Consider the following 18,115-nt stretch of genomic DNA (forward strand, 5'->3'; position numbering starts at 1 on the left):
ATGCCACTTGAGAGAAAACTCAAGTGATGAGGATTGTGACGATGACTTGGCACTTTTGACAAGAAAGTTTAAGAAATTCTTCAAAAGAAACAAGTTTAAAAACGATGTGAAAAATAAACTTGAACCCAAGAAGGACCAAGTAATCTGCTACGAATGTAAAAAGCCGGGACACTACAAAAGTGATTGTCCCCAAGTCAAGAAAAGAACAAAGAAGAAGGCGCTCCAAGCAACATGGGATGATTCGAGCGCATCTGAGGAAGAGGAGTCCAACACCGAGCAAGTTGCTCATTACGCCTTTATGGCCATCGAAGAGGAGGTAACGGATTTATTAGATGCTGATTTATCTTTCGATGAATTACTAAATGCCTTCCATGATTTATTTGATGAATGCAAAGTAATAAATAGAAAATACAAGTTGCTAAAAAAGGTACATGATAATCTTACTTGTGAGTTTGATAAATTAAAAGTCGAACATCATGATAGTTTAAAGTCATGTATCAAATGTCATGATTTAGAAACTATACAAAAAGAAAACTTGCTACTTAAGGACACCTTGAAGAAATTCGAGGTTGGTAGCAAGTCATTAAACATGATCCTTACAAACAAGGGTCATGCTCCCAAAAGAAGTGGGATTGGATTTGTGAGGAGTCCTCACCGAAATCCAACTACCTTTGTAAAAGGCCCCATCTTACATGTTCAAAACCAAACCAAGTGCAACTTTTGTTGCAAATCTGGACACAAGACACATTGTTGTCCATTCAAGAAAATAAGTCCAAACAAATTGATTTGGGTTCCTAAAGGAACCATGATAAACTCTATGCAACATGATAGAAAATGTAGATCTATTTATGAGGCACCTAAAAGCAAATGGGTTCCTAAAGATCATCCATTCCTATAAAAACATTAAAAGTCTAGGCCGGAGCAAGAAATAATGTTCTGCTCCTTGACTCTCAATGGTCATAAACCAAGAATCAAAAAGGGACTCGCAACGCTTAAGTAACAAGTGGAAGCTATGAAATCACAAATACGATACAATTAGAAATATATCATATCCAAATTCACATACCCCCCTGATCTTCAAAACCTGTTCATCTACGAATTAATTCTTGTAGAAACTAAATATGTCATGATCTTAAAAGGGACACCAAACAAACATACGTACGCACGTTAAAAGATCTATCTTACAAAGAGCTTCTTCCTTAAATAAAAACTCATACGAAATCATGTAACCAACATCAATTGCTCTGAAACTCTCCTCAAGGCAAAGGCTCCCTAATCAAACCATCTTAAGAACTCACCTGCTGCAGGCGGTGGCACCTCTCCAGCTGGCGGTTGCACCTCCAGCTATCACGGGTTGCCAGAGGTTGCACCGCTCCAGCCAGAGGTGCAACCGCCAGCAGCTCTGCTCTTTAAAATCACGCTAGGGCCGGCTGAGGAACCGACCCCAACTCACCCCCATTTCCTCCTCTACTCTTCCAAGTCTCCTCCATTCCCATTTCACTCCTCTAAGCCTTCCAAATACCTCTTATTTCGGAGCAAAACATCAAGAATCCTTCCTTCTCTTGAAGATTTCACAAAGGTACTCTCTAAGAAGCTCTTAAATTATGTTTTGTTCTTCTTTTACTTTAGCTCATCATCATCCCTCTAAACAGCAGTAGTAATGGGATCTAGAAGATCCTCAAGGGACAAGGGAAAGAGGAGAGTAGTAGAAGAGTTTGATCTCACTCTTTTTGATTCCAAAAACCATGCTGAAAAATTTCTCTCCTTCGAACTAAGAAGCATCAATAAGGGAAAATACGTAGATCTGAATGAACTAAGAGATGTAGAGACTATCCATTGGTTTGCAAACCTAAATCTACTTCCCATTTTGCAGATCAACGAACCCATTTATCCTAGACTAGTTAGATTGTTTTATAACAACATGCAAAAAGATGATGAAGAAAGGATATCAACCTATCTCTTAGGACAACACATCTCAATCACTGATAGATTCATTTGTGATATGATAGGTATTCCCATGAAAAGCATAGGACTTTACTTCAAAGGATCATGGGATGAAAAAACTATTGAAACATCCTACGTTGAAGCCTTAGGAACAATCCTTGCCAATCCTAACGTAGAATCTATTCCTAAAAGTTGTGAACATCTAATGCCCTTTAACACTAAGATACTTCATCATATCATGACTAGTATAATTCTTCCTAAGCAATACCATCATGATGAAGTGAGTCAATTGGAATTAGGAATTATGTACCTAATTATGAAAGAACGTGACATTTGTCTTGGCTATCTGATCCAACAAAACATGTTGGAATTATCTACGAAAGATATGATGCTCCCATATGGTGGAATTATTACTAGAATAATGAAAGCTTACGACATTCAAATACCACTAGAAGAAGAAGTAATGAAATCATATAGATTCAGCATAATAAACAAAAATCTACTTCACCGACTAAGATGTCACTATAGAAACGGTAACTGGGTTAGAATGCCTAGAAGAACTGATCCCCCTCAGCCTGAACCTGAACCAGAGCCGGAAACCCCAGTCTTTAGGAGTACCCACTCTCCTCCGATCTGTCCCTTTGAGGAAACACATCCGGTTGAGCAAACTCACACATCATCCATCGAAGATATCGGGATTCGGATGGACCGATTTGAGCAACGACAAGAACGGCTTGAACTTCGACAAGATCAAATCCTAACCGAGCTACAACAAATCCATCGACAATTTGACTCTTTACTTAGGCACTTTAATCTTCCACCTCATGAATAAGCTTGTATAAACATCTGATGTTTTTGATATGACATGTTGTAAACTCCTTATGTTATTCATGAAGGACCTTGTCTTTATGGTTACCTGATATGCTGTACATATGTTACCCTGATATGGTTATCTTTGTTTGTGTAAGCATATTTGCAAACATCTCTTGTTGTTTATCTCGGTTTTTGCACTGAAACTAAAAAGGTTTAAAAGCCTATGCCTTGAAAATATGAAGCAACATACCAATGTAAGTTGATAAGTCAGCAGTATGACATTGATATGGTTGCTACTGCTAATATGATTGCTATCATGCCATGTATCAAACAAAAATTTGCATCATACGAGCTGATATCTTACCATGTGATGCAATGCTACACTTGCTGAAATAAAAATCCTGCTATGCAATATGATATAATGCTGCACTTGAAATAATTGTGTTACTACATCAAAATTATTTTCCAAATGTTATTACTATTACATGCCTTGACAACGCTTGATCAAATAACATGTTGCAAATTATGTGACAAATATTTTTAACCAAATGCATGTAAGAAGTTCATTTTTCGGGTTGTATGCTAAAAATGGGATGTTCCCGTACACTCTTATGAAAACTCTTTGGAAAATGACTTTCCTCCGTCAAGCAAAAACAATAAAGAGATATATGTGTCATGACTTCCTTTATATGCTTGATAATGCTATCATGCTTTTTGTTGATGACAAAGGGGGAGAAAAATATGAATTGATAAACACTATATCATAAGCTGAACTGCCATAATCATATCTATGTCATAGTTGCAAATACTTGAGTGATGCTATAAACAATGTTATGTCATCCTTGCATCACCAAGAGATATGTGAACATTTACTATAGTTTGCATCATATCTTGATTTGATATTGTGAAGAAAATGCAAACTTACTAGAAAATCTCAAATGTGAGCATCATGTAAAAAGTCCTTCGTAGCTTTATATGATTACATGATGAATGGTTACAAACACTATCATACAAACTTGATGATGTATGTCATGCCTTGACATAATTCTTGAAAAGATACATCATGATAGGCATCATGATGGGAGCATTGATAAGTTTAACTGATCTAACTTATCAATACGTCACTTGAATTCTTAGGTCTTGAATTCAAGGTTGACTTATCTCAACTATGGCATATAGATAGGGGGAGTTAAGGACAACTCCTTTATCAATTGATTGTCATCATCAAAAAGGGGGAGATTGTTGAATCTCGGATTTTGATGATGAAGTCAATTGTCATTTGTTATCTAATCTATGTGTTGAGATAAGTGTGCAGGATTAACTACGATGAGAGTAAGACAAGCAGCAGGAGTTGCGCCGGAGTCAAGATCATGATCACGTTGGGAGTTCGAGAGTTCGACGGAAGTTCGGACGGTCGTCGGAGGTTCAGAGAGAACAGATCCGAGAAGTCCAGCAGCTTGCCAAGCGAAGCTCGTCGGAACTCGCCAAGTGGATCGTCGCAAAGTCCAGGAGTATGCCGGATGTCCGCAGAAGGATCACCGAGGGTTATCGGTTGATCGACGGAAGTTGGCAGGAAACTCGCCGGAAGAAGCGATTGACGCATCGGAGCAAAGCTGCAGAAGTTGTCTTAGAGTTAATCGTAGTTAGCATGATGATTAAGCATGAAAATGGGAGGTGATCCCATTAGCTTAATCTTGGGGCAATTGGGCCCCTGAAAAGATTCAAAGTGGGCCTAATGGAGTGAACCATTCGGACCCTGATTGCACCAGGAGGTGCAACCGCCCCAGCCAGGAGGTGCAACCGCCTGGGCTGTGGGGTTGGGAGGTGCAACCGCCCCAGCCAGGAGGTTGCACCGCCAGAGCTCAAGTTCCGAGCTCTGCCAGGCGATGCAACCACCGAGCTCAGTCTTCGAGCTCTGGCAGATAGGTGCATCAGCCTGAGCTCAGTCTCGAGCTCTGCCAGGTGATAAAATCACCAAGCTTAGTCTTCGAGCTCTGGCAGAGAGGTGGATCAGCCTGAGCTCAGCTTGGAGCTCTGCCAGGTGATGCAACCACCAAGCTCAGTTTCGAGCTCTGCCAGGTGATGCAATCACCAAGCTCAGTCTTCGAGCTCTGCCAGGTGATGCAACCATCGAGCTCAGTCTTCGAGCTCTGGCAGAGAGAAGCAATCGGCAGAGCTCAGTCTTCGAGCTCTGCCAGGCGGTGCCACCTCTCCAGTCGAGAGGTGCAACCGCCTGATCCCAGAATTCTGGGATTTGATCGATTTGATCGTTTTGAGCTCGAATTTTGAATTGGGTTGGGGCCTATAAATACCCCACCCATTCAGCACTGAAAAGATACAGACCTATACCGAAATCTTGATCTTTTCTGTGATTCTAAGAGCTCAAAAGTGTTGTAAAGCCTTTAAGTCTCCTCCTTCTGTTCTTCAAGTTTTCAATTGTAAAGTGAGGAGAGAAAGGTCTGTAAAGGTTGTCTCCTAAGCCTGTCAAAAGGAGAGAAATTGTAAGAGGGAAGTTTGGCCTTCGCCCATTGAAGGAAGGCACCTAGTTGACGTCGGCAACCTCATCGGTGGAGGAAGCCAAAAGTGGAGTAGGTCAAGGCTGACCGAACCACTCTAAATCTCTGGTTTGCGTTTATTTTCGAGCACTTTATCATTACTGCAAACCTCCCTCATCACTACTGCTCTCTGCGCTTTCACGAACAAGTTCTAAGTGCTGATCTGCATTCAGACGTAAACTCGTATTTTCATACATTATAGTTTACGTTTTCGTTTGATTCTGCAGAACTGTTTTCCGTGCTTTTACGAACGAGCTTCTTTGCAGTTTACGCTTACATTTTAATCCTATTAATAACTGCAATCTGTCCTTTACGATTTTACGAACGAGTTTCAACATTTAGACGTAAAACTGCATTCAGACGTAAATCGGCTTTCCTCGCTCAATCATCAGATTTCAGTTCACGTTTGTTAGGATCAAGAGCACTAAGAGGGGGGGGGTGAATTAGTGCAGCGGAAATCTTATAATAATTTAAAAACAAAAAGCTGCGTTCGTTCAAAAACGATTATGATGCAAAAGCAAATTCTCAGTTTGTATCTAAGTGCAGTTTGCGTCTAAGCGCAGATTGCGTCTAAGCGCAGTTTTGCGTCTAAGCGCAGATTGCGTCTAAGCGCAGTTTTGCGTCTAAGCGCAGTTTTGCGTCTAAATGCAGATTTACGTCTAAACGCAGATTTACGTCTAAACGCAGTTTTACGTCTAAACGTAGTTTTACGTCTAAACGCAGATTTACGTCTAAACGCAGTTTTACGTCTAAACGCAGTTTTACGTCTAAACGCAGATTTACGTCTAAACGCAGTTTTACGTCTAAACGCAGTTTTACGTCTAGACGCAGATTTACGTCTAAACTTTGAAACTCGTTTGTATATTCGCAGAAGGCAGTATGCAGTTGAAATCAAGACGTAAACGTAAACTGAAATCTGATGATTGAGCGAAGAAAGCCGATTTACGTCCGAATGCAGTTTTACGTCTAAATGTTGAAACTCGTTCGTAAAATCGTAGAGGACAGATTGCAGTTATTAATAGGATTAAAATGTAAGCGTAAACTGCAAGGAAGCTCGTTCGTAAAAGCGCGGAAAACAGTTCTGCAGAATCAAACGTAAACGTAAACTGTAATGTACGAAAATACAAGTTTACGTCTGAATGCAGATTTGGAAGAACAGCACTTAGAACTTGTTCGTGAAAGCGCAGAGAGCAGTAGTGATGAGGGAGGTTTGCAGTAATGATAAAGTGCTCGAAAATAAACGCAAACCAGAGATTTAGAGTGGTTCGGTCAGCCTTGACCTACTCCACTTTTGGCTTCCTCCACCGATGAGGTTGCCGACGTCAACTAGCTGCCTTCCTTCAATGGGCGAAGGCCAAACTTCCCTCTTACAGTTTCTCTCCTTTTGACAGGCTTAGGAGACAACCTTTACAGACCTTTCTCTCCTCACTTTACAGTTGAAAACTTGAAGAACAGAAGGAGGAGACTCAAGGCTTTACAACACTTTTGAGCTCTTTAGAATCACAGAAAAGATCACAATTTCGGTATAGGTCTGTGTCTTTTCAGTGCTGAATGGGTGGGGTATTTATAGGCCCCAACCCAATTCAAAATTCGAGCTCAAAACGATCAAATCGATCTAATCCCAGAATTTCTGGGATCAGGCGGTTGCACCTCTCAACTGGAGAGGTGGCACCGCCTGGCAGAGCTCGAAGACTGAGCTCTGCCGATTGCTTCTTCTCTGCCAGAGCTCGAAGACTGAGCTCGATGGTTGCATCACCTGGCAGAGCTCGAAGACTGAGCTTGGTGGTTGCATCACCTGGCAGAGCTCGAAATCTGAGCTTGGTGGTTGCATCACTTGGCAGAGCTCCAAACTGAGCTCAAGCTGATGCACCATTCTGCCATAGCTCGAAGACTGAGCTTGGTGAATTCATCACCTGGCAAAGCTCGAGACTGAGCTCAGGCTGATGCACCACTCTGCCAAAGCTCGAAGACTGAGCTTGGTGGTTGCATCGCCTGGCAGAGCTCGGAACTTGAGCTCTGGCGGTGCAACCTCTTGGCTGGAGCGGTTGCACCTCCCAGCCGTGCAGCCCTGGCGGTTGCACCTCCTGGCTGGGGCGGTTGCACCTCTCAGCCCCCACAGCCCAGGCGGTTGCACCTCCTGGCTGGGGCGGTTGCACCTCTCAACCCCACAGCCCAGGCGGTTGCACCTCCTGGCTGGGGCGGTTGCACCTCCTGGTGCAATCAGGGTCCGAATGGTTCACTCCATTCGACCCACTTTGAATCTTTTCAGGGGCCCAATTGCCCCAAGATTAAGCTAATGGGATCACCTCCCATTTTCATGCTTAATCATCGTGCTAACTACGATTATCTCTAAGACAACTTCTGCAGCTTGCTCCGATGCGTCAATCGCTTCTTCCGGCGAGTTTCCGGCCAACTTCCGTCGATCAACCGATAACCCTCGGTGATCCTTCTGCGGACATCCGGCATACTCCTGGACTTTGCGACGATCCACTTGGCGAGTTCCGACGAGCTTCGCTTGGCAAGCTTCTGGACTTCTCGGATCTATTCTCTCTGAACCTCCGACGACCGTCCGAACTTCCGTCGAACTCTCGAACTCCCAACGTGATCATGATCTTGACTCCGGCGCAACTCCTGCTGCTTGTCTTAATCTCATCGTAGTTAATCCTGCACACTTATCTCAACACATAGATTAGATAACAAATGACAATTGACTTCATCATCAAAATCCGAGATTCAACAATCTCCCCCTTTTTGATGATGACAATCAATTGATAAAGGAGTTATCCTTAACTCCCCCTATCTATATGCCATAGTTGAGATAAGTCAACCTTGAATTCAAGACCTAAGAATTCAAGTGACGCATTGATAAGTTAGATCAGTTAAACTTATCAATGCTCCCATCATGATGCCTATCATGATGTATCTCTTCAAGAATTATGTCAAGGCATGACATACATCAACAAGTTTGTATGATAGTGTTTGTAACCATTCATCATGTAATCATATAAAGCAACGAAGGACTTTTTACATGATGCTTACATTTGAGATTTTCTAGCAAGTTCGCATTTTCTATAGAATATCAAATCAAGATATGATGCAAACTATAGTACATGTTCACATATCTCTTGGTGATGCAAGGATGGCATAACATTGTTTATAGCATCACTCAAGTATTTGTAACTATGACATAGATATGATTATGGCAGTTCAGCTATGACATAGTGTTTATCAATTCATATTTTTCTCCCCCTTTGTCATCAACAAAAAGCATGATCAAGCATATAAAGGAAGTCATGACACATATATCACTTTATTGTTTTTGCTTGACGGAGGAAAGTCATTTTCCAAGGAGTTTTCATAAGAGTGTACGGGAACATTCCATTTTTAGCATACAACCCGAAAAATGAACTTCTTACATGCATTTGGTTAAGAATATTTGTCACATAATTTGCAACATGTTATTTGATCAAGCGTTTGTCAAGGCATGTAATAGTAATAACTCAAGTATTTGGACATATCAACATACCTAATTCTCTTCTTATGTAATCAAATTGTTCTTCACATAGGGGTTTTGTGAAGATATCAGCCAGTTGATGTTTGGTATCAATAAACTCTATGGTCACGTCATGATTAGTGACATGATCACGTATAAAGTGATGTCTAATATCAATGTGTTTTGTTCTTGAGTGTTGTATAGGATTTTTAGTTAAGCATATTGCACTGGTGTTATCACATTTAATGGGAATATCTTTAAGATTCACTTTGTAATCTTCTAAAGTGTTTTTCATCCATACAACTTGTGCACAGCATGCACTTGCTGCAATGTATTCAGCTTCGGTTGTTGATAGGGCAACCGAGTTTTGTTTCTTAGATGACCAGGATACAAGGGCATGTCCTAAAAATTGACATGATCCTGATGTGCTTTTTCTGTCTAGTTTACAACCAGCGAAGTCCGCATCAGCATAGGCTGTTAATTCAAAATTTTCTGATTTTGGGTACCATAATCCTAGATTGGTAGTTCCATTAAGATATCTGAGTATTCTTTTGACAGCTTTGAGATGAGATATCTTAGGGTCTGATTGAAATCTAGCACAAAGTCCTACACTGAACATAATGTCTGGTCTGGTGGCAGTGAGGTAAAGTAAACTTCCTATCATACCCCTATAGGTTTTTTGATCGAAGCTTTCTCCATTCTCATCAATTTCTAACTTAGTGGAGGTGCTCATAGGAGTGTCAATGGCTTTTGAATTATTCATTTTGAACTTCTTTAGCAAACTTACAGCATATTTGGTTTGACTAATAAAGATGCCATTGCTAAGTTGTTTGATTTGTAGGCCTAAGAAGAATGTTAACTCTCCCATTAGACTCATTTCGAATTCATGACTCATAGTTTTCGAAAAGGATTCACAAAGAGATTCATTTGTAGAACCAAAGATAATGTCATCAACATAAATCTGAACAATGAGAAAATCATTTTCAAAATTCTTGATAAACAATGTAGTATCAACCTTGCCTTTTACGAAATTATTTTCAATGAGAAAAGAGCTAAGTCTCTCATACCAAGCCCTTGGGGCTTGCTTTAAACCATAGAGAGCTTTAGTTAATCTAAACACATGATTAGGGTAGCCATTATTTTCAAATCCAGGAGGTTGTTCAACATAAACTTCTTCGGAAATGAAACCATTTAGAAAAGCGCTTTTAACATCCATTTGAAACAACTTAAAATTATTGCAACTAGCATAGGCAAGGAGCATCCTTATGGCTTCCAATCGAGCCACAGGTGCGAAGGTTTCTTCGTAATCGATACCTTCTTCTTGGTTGAAACCTTTGGCCACTAATCTAGCCTTGTTTCTAACCACGATACCATTTTCATCTTGCTTGTTTCTAAAGACCCATTTAGTACCAATTACTAAATGGTCATTTGGCCTGGGAACAAGCGTCCACACCTCATTTCTCTCAAATTGATTTAATTCATCTTGCATTGCGATAATCCATGAATCATCTTTCATGGCTTCATCAACACATTTGGGTTCAATTTGGGAGAGAAAAGCGGCGTTGGCACAAAAGTTTTTAAAAGAAGATCGTGTTTGAACCCCCTTTGATGTGTCTCCTAGGATTAGCTCCTTAGGATGAGCATCTATATACTTCCAATCCTTGGGTAAGGATGTTTTGGAAGTGGATGCAACCAAGTTGCTAGTTGGAGACGGGGTTTCGTTTAAATTCAAGGAATCAAAATTAATATCATCATCAAGATCATTTTTCTTAATTTCTGAAATCTCATTGAAAACAACATGGATGGATTCTTCAATAATTAAGGTTCTTTTATTGAAGATGCGAAAAGCTTTAGAAACCGAAGAATAACCAAGAAAAATTCCTTCATCAGATTTAGCATCGAATTTTCCTAAGTTATCCTTTTCATTCAAGATAAAACACTTACACCCAAAGACTTTAAAATATGAGACATTGGGTTTTTTGTTATTCCATAACTCATAAGGAGTTTTGGTGAGTAAGGGTCTTACTAGGACTCTATTTAAAATATAACATGCAGTGTTTACAGCTTCGGCCCAAAAATATTTGGGTAGGCTATGTTCATTCAACATGGTTCTAGCCATTTCTTGCAAATTTCGATTTTTTCTTTCTACTACCCCATTTTGTTGAGGATTTCTTGGAGTAGAGAAGTTATGGTTGTATCCGTTGAGTTCACAGAATTCTTGGAAGTCATGGTTTTGAAATTCTCCACCGTGATCACTTCTAATTGACGAAATCATAGATTCCTTCTCATTTTGAACAAGTTTACAAAACTTGGTAAAATGTCTAAAGCATTCATTTTTTTTGTTTTAAGAAGTAGGTCCATGTATATCTGCTATAGTCATCAATAATGACAAAGGCGTATTTGCTACCTCCTAGACTCGATGTAGAGATTGGTCCGAACAAGTCCATATGGATCAATTGTAAGGGCCTAGAGGTGCTTATTTGATTCTTAGCTTTGAAGCTACCCCTAATTTGCTTACCTAATTGGCAAGCATCACATACATTATCTTTGATGAACTTGATATGAGGAATTCCTCTTACAAGTTCTCTAGATGATACTTGATTGATTAGTTTCATGCTAGCATGACCTAATCTTCTATGCCATAGCCAAGCATCCTCATTCATAACGGCAAAGCACATTTCATCACATAAGTCATTGATGTCAATAGTGTATACGTTGTTTTGTTTTAATGCAATCATAGATATATTTTTGTGTGGTTTTTCAATGATGCAGGCATTAGATTCAAATCTTATAATATATCCTTTATCACATAATTGACTAATGCTCAAGAGGTTATGTTTTAAACCATCAACTAGTAAAACATCTTCAATAGAGAGGTTGGATTTGTTACCTATGGTTCCTTTGCCAATGATTTTACCCTTGTTGTTGTCTCCGAAGGTGACATATCCTTCGTCTATGCTAGAGAGCTTAGAGAATTGAGATGGATCTCCGGTCATATGCCTTGAGCATCCACTATCAAGGTACCATTTCTTGCTCCTAGCTTGCGATTGTTTAGTTTTCTACAAGAAAGGATGACGTTTAGGTACCCATTTGCTTTTGGGTGCCTCATAAATAGATCTACATTTTCTATCATGTTGCATAGAGTTTATCATGGTTCCTTTAGGAACCCAAATTAATTTGTTTGGACTTATTTTCTTGAATGGACAACAATGTGTCTTGTGTCCAGATTTGCAACAAAAGTTGCACTTGGTTTGGTGTTGAACGTGTAAGATGGGGCCTTTTACAAAGGTAGTTGGATTTCGGTGAGGACTCCTCACAAATCCAATCCCACTTCTTTTGGGAGCATGACCCTTGTTTGTAAGGATCATGTTTAATGACTTGCTACCAACCTCGAATTTCTTCAAGGTGTCCTTAAGCAGCAAGTTTTCATTTTGTATAGTTTCTAAATCATGACATTTGATACATGAGTTTAAACTATCATGATGTTTGACTTTTAACTTATCAAACTCACAAGTAAGATTATCATGTACCCTTTTTAGCAACTTATATTTTCTATTTATAACTTTGCATTCATCAAATAAATCATGGAAGGCATTTAATAATTCATCGAAAGATAAATCAGCATCTAATAAATCCGTTACCTCCCCTTCGATGGCCATAAAGGCGTAATGAGCAACTTGCTCGGTGTTGGATTCTTCTTCCTCGGATGCGCTCGAATCATCCCATGTTGCTTGGAGCGCCTTCTTCTTTGTTGTTCTTTTCTTGACTTGGGGACAATCACTTTTGTAGTGTCCCGGCTTTTTACATTCATAGCAGATCACTTGGTCCTTCTTAGGTTCAAGTTTATTTTTCACATCGTTTTTAAACTTGTTTCTTTTGAAGAATTTTTTAAACTTTCTTGTCAACAGTGCCAAGTCATCGTCACAATCCTCATCACTTGAGTTTTCTCTCAAGTGGCATTCAGAAGTTTTAAGTGCCATATCCTTCCTGTTCTTTGGAAGGATGTCTTCTTGCTCTTCATGAGCTTTGCAGGTCATTTCGTAGGTCATTAATGACCCGATTAGTTCTTCAAGAGGGAAATTTTGCAGATCTTTTGCCTCTTGAATGGTGGTGACTTTAGGATCCCAACTCTTAGGAAGGGATCTTAGTATCTTATTAACAAGCTCAAAATCCGAAAAGCTCTTTCCGAGACCTTTTAAACCGTTGACGACATCCGTGAAACGGGTAAACATGTCGCCAATGGTTTCACTCGGTTTCATTCGAAAAAGTTCAAAAGAATGCAGCAACAGATTGATTTTTGACTCTTTCACTCTACTTGTGCCCTCGTGGGTCACTTCAAGTGTGTGCCAAATATCAAAAGCAGTTTCGCAAGTTGAAACACGATTAAATTCGTTTTTATCTAGTGCGCAAAATAAGGCATTCATAGCCTTTGCATTAAGAGCGAAAGCCTTCTTTTCCAAATCGTTCCAATCGATCATTGGAAGAGAAGATTTTGAAAATCCATTTTCAACAAGGTTCCATAGTTCAAAATCCATAGAAATAAGAAAGATCCTCATTCGGGTCTTCCAGTAAGTGTAGTCCGTTCCACTGAACATGGGTGGACGTGTAATCGAATGCCCCTCTTGGTTTCCGGCGTATGCCATCTCTCTTGGGTTTTAATCCTTTAGAGAGTTAACCGAGCTCTGATACCAATTGTTAGGATCAAGAGCACTAAGAGGGGGGGGGTGAATTAGTGCAGCGGAAATCTTATAATAATTTAAAAACAAAAAGCTGCGTTCGTTCAAAAACGATTATGATGCAAAAGCAAATTCTCAGTTTGTATCTAAGTGCAGTTTGCGTCTAAGCGCAGATTGCGTCTAAGCGCAGTTTTGCGTCTAAGCGCAGATTGCGTCTAAGCGCAGTTTTGCGTCTAAGCGCAGTTTTGCGTCTAAATGCAGATTTACGTCTAAACGCAGATTTACGTCTAAACGCAGTTTTACGTCTAAACGTAGTTTTACGTCTAAACGCAGATTTACGTCTAAACGCAGTTTTACGTCTAAACGCAGTTTTACGTCTAAACGCAGATTTACGTCTAAACGCAGTTTTACGTCTAAACGCAGTTTTACGTCTAGACGCAGATTTACGTCTAAACTTTGAAACTCGTTTGTATATTCGCAGAAGGCAGTATGCAGTTGAAATCAAGACGTAAACGTAAACTGAAATCTGATGATTGAGCGAAGAAAGCCGATTTACGTCCGAATGCAGTTTTACGTCTAAATGTTGAAACTCGTTCGTAAAATCGTAGAGGACAGATTGCAGTTATTAATAGGATTAAAATGTAAGCGTAAACTGCAAGGAAGCTCGTTCGTAAAAGCGCGGAAAACAGTTCTGCAGAATCAAACGTAAACGTAAACTGTAATGTACGAAAATACAAGTTTACGTCTGAATGCAGATTTGGAAGAACAGCACTTAGAACTTGTTCGTGAAAGCGCAGAGAGCAGTAGTGATGAGGGAGGTTTGCAGTAATGATAAAGTGCTCGAAAATAAACGCAAACCAGAGATTTAGAGTGGTTCGGTCAGCCTTGACCTACTCCACTTTTGGCTTCCTCCACCGATGAGGTTGCCGACGTCAACTAGCTGCCTTCCTTCAATGGGCGAAGGCCAAACTTCCCTCTTACAGTTTCTCTCCTTTTGACAGGCTTAGGAGACAACCTTTACAGACCTTTCTCTCCTCACTTTACAGTTGAAAACTTGAAGAACAGAAGGAGGAGACTCAAGGCTTTACAACACTTTTGAGCTCTTTAGAATCACAGAAAAGATCACAATTTCGGTATAGGTCTGTGTCTTTTCAGTGCTGAATGGGTGGGGTATTTATAGGCCCCAACCCAATTCAAAATTCGAGCTCAAAACGATCAAATCGATCTAATCCCAGAATTTCTGGGATCAGGCGGTTGCACCTCTCAACTGGAGAGGTGGCACCGCCTGGCAGAGCTCGAAGACTGAGCTCTGCCGATTGCTTCTTCTCTGCCAGAGCTCGAAGACTGAGCTCGATGGTTGCATCACCTGGCAGAGCTCGAAGACTGAGCTTGGTGGTTGCATCACCTGGCAGAGCTCGAAATCTGAGCTTGGTGGTTGCATCACTTGGCAGAGCTCCAAACTGAGCTCAAGCTGATGCACCATTCTGCCATAGCTCGAAGACTGAGCTTGGTGAATTCATCACCTGGCAAAGCTCGAGACTGAGCTCAGGCTGATGCACCACTCTGCCAAAGCTCGAAGACTGAGCTTGGTGGTTGCATCGCCTGGCAGAGCTCGGAACTTGAGCTCTGGCGGTGCAACCTCTTGGCTGGAGCGGTTGCACCTCCCAGCCGTGCAGCCCTGGCGGTTGCACCTCCTGGCTGGGGCGGTTGCACCTCTCAGCCCCCACAGCCCAGGCGGTTGCACCTCCTGGCTGGGGCGGTTGCACCTCTCAACCCCACAGCCCAGGCGGTTACACCTCCTGGCTGGGGCGGTTGCACCTCCTGGTGCAATCAGGGTCCGAATGGTTCACTCCATTCGACCCACTTTGAATCTTTTCAGGGGCCCAATTGCCCCAAGATTAAGCTAATGGGATCACCTCCCATTTTCATGCTTAATCATCGTGCTAACTACGATTATCTCTAAGACAACTTCTGCAGCTTGCTCCGATGCGTCAATCGCTTCTTCCGGCGAGTTTCCGGCCAACTTCCGTCGATCAACCGATAACCCTCGGTGATCCTTCTGCGGACATCCGGCATACTCCTGGACTTTGCGACGATCCACTTGGCGAGTTCCGACGAGCTTCGCTTGGCAAGCTTCTGGACTTCTCGGATCTATTCTCTCTGAACCTCCGACGACCGTCCGAACTTCCGTCGAACTCTCGAACTCCCAACGTGATCATGATCTTGACTCCGGCGCAACTCCTGCTGCTTGTCTTAATCTCATCGTAGTTAATCCTGCACACTTATCTCAACACATAGATTAGATAACAAATGACAATTGACTTCATCATCAAAATCCAAGATTCAACAACGTTTACGTCTTGATTTCAACTGCATACTGCCTTCTGCGAGTATACAAACGAGTTTCAAAGTTTAGACGTAAATCTGCGTCTAGACGTAAAACTGCGTTTAGACGTAAATCTGCGTTTAGACGTAAAACTGCGTTTAGACGTAAATCTGCGTTTAGACGTAAAACTGCGTTTAGACGTAAAACTGCGTTTAGACGTAAATCTGCGTTTAGACGTAAATCTGCATTTAGACGTAAATCTGAGTTTAGACGCAAAACTGCGCTTAGACGCAAAACTGCGCTTAGACGCAAAACTGCGCTTAAACGCAATCTGCGCTTAGACGCAAACTGCACTTAGATACAAACTGAGAATTTGCTTTTGCATCATAATAGTTTTTGAACGAACGCAGCTTTTGGTTTTTAAATTATTATAAGATTTCCGCTGCACTAATTCACCCCCCCCCCTCTTAGTGCTCTTGATCCTAACAATATATACATATATATATATATACATATATATACATATATATATATACATATACATATATATACATATATATATATACATATATATATATATACATATATATATATACATATATATATATATACATATATATATATATACATATGTATATATATATATATATATATATATATATATATGTATATATATATATGTATATATATATATGTATATATATATATATATGTATATATATATATATACATATATATATATACATATATATATATATACATATATATATATATATATATATATATACATATATATATATACATATATATATATACATATATATATATATACATATATATATATATATATACATATATATATATACATATACATATATATATACATATATATATATATACTTATATATATATATATATATATATATATATATATATATATATATATATATATATATATATATATATATATATATATATATATAACAACTTGGAGGATTGATAAAAAATAAAAAAGAATATTTGGTTTGCAAACCTAAGAAATTCTTTTGTGACTTTAAATAAGATTCTAGTCAATTACATATAAATTTTGAAATGCAATTATATTATTCAAATTTAATAAAAATATTATTGATCAGTATATATATCTAAAGATTAGTGAGGGTAAGTTTATTAGAGAGATTTAATATGCACCTTTTTTTAACGAATGCTATACTTATGACTAAAGGTGAAAAATTCAATCTAAGTTGGTTTCTTAAAAATTATTTGAAAATGAATCAAATAAAGTGTATTCAATATGCATATGTAATTAAAAATTTATTATATGCTCAGATCTATATTAGACTAAATATTAATTTTGTAATTAGAATATTAAGAAAATATTAGCTTTATCTAATAATAAAATACTACAAGAGTGCAAAGAAAGTAATAAGATTTATACAAGGAATGAAGGATTAAATGCTTAGATATAAGAGATTAGATCAACCATAGTATTTTCAGATACTGATTTTGTAAATTATCTCGATATTAAGAAGTATACTTTAATATTTATATTTATTTTAGTTGAAGAGATAGTTTATAAAAATATATTATTATATTATTAATAGTAGAAGCTGATTTAGTGATATGTTTTGAGATCACTGATCAAGCTTTATAATTATGAAAGTTTATCTCAAAACTTTGTGTGGTCAACTCAATTATTAAGTCAGTAAAGATATTTTGTAATATATCATAGTAATTTTCTTCTTTTAGAATAATAAGTATTCTAACAATTCTTAGCATATTGGCATATAATACTTGGTGGTTAAAAAAAAGGTTTAAAAATAATAAATGTTAGTTAAGAATTTTAGTTTCACTGTATTGATTGTTGGCCCATTCACTAAGGTCTTATAGCTTTAGATATTTAAAAAATATATTCTCAATTTGTAGTTAGTCATAAAAGATATGATGATGTATATTTGAGTAGATATTATAATTGATATTTTTACTTTATATAATTAAAGTTATTATTTTTGTTATTCTGTTTTTTATTTATGCATGTACATATTATGTTTGTACGTGATTGCAAGATTGTCTTCGCAAGATAAATTATATGGGTAATTATGGAATGCATTGAGAAGGACTAATAATGTTGTAATACAAAAAAGGAAGTATGACGCAAATAACATATAATCATTATGACTTGCATTGATAGTCTAACATAATATAGTATTATAATATTTATTGAAACTATCAACATGTTTTCTAAAATCATGCATGTATAAATTATTTTTTAAAACATAAAATATAATTAAATATAATTATTAAAAAA

This window comes from Musa acuminata, chromosome BXJ1-5 (assembly GCF_036884655.1).
Source record: "Musa acuminata AAA Group cultivar baxijiao chromosome BXJ1-5, Cavendish_Baxijiao_AAA, whole genome shotgun sequence".
Classification (NCBI taxonomy): Eukaryota; Viridiplantae; Streptophyta; class Magnoliopsida; order Zingiberales; family Musaceae; genus Musa; species Musa acuminata.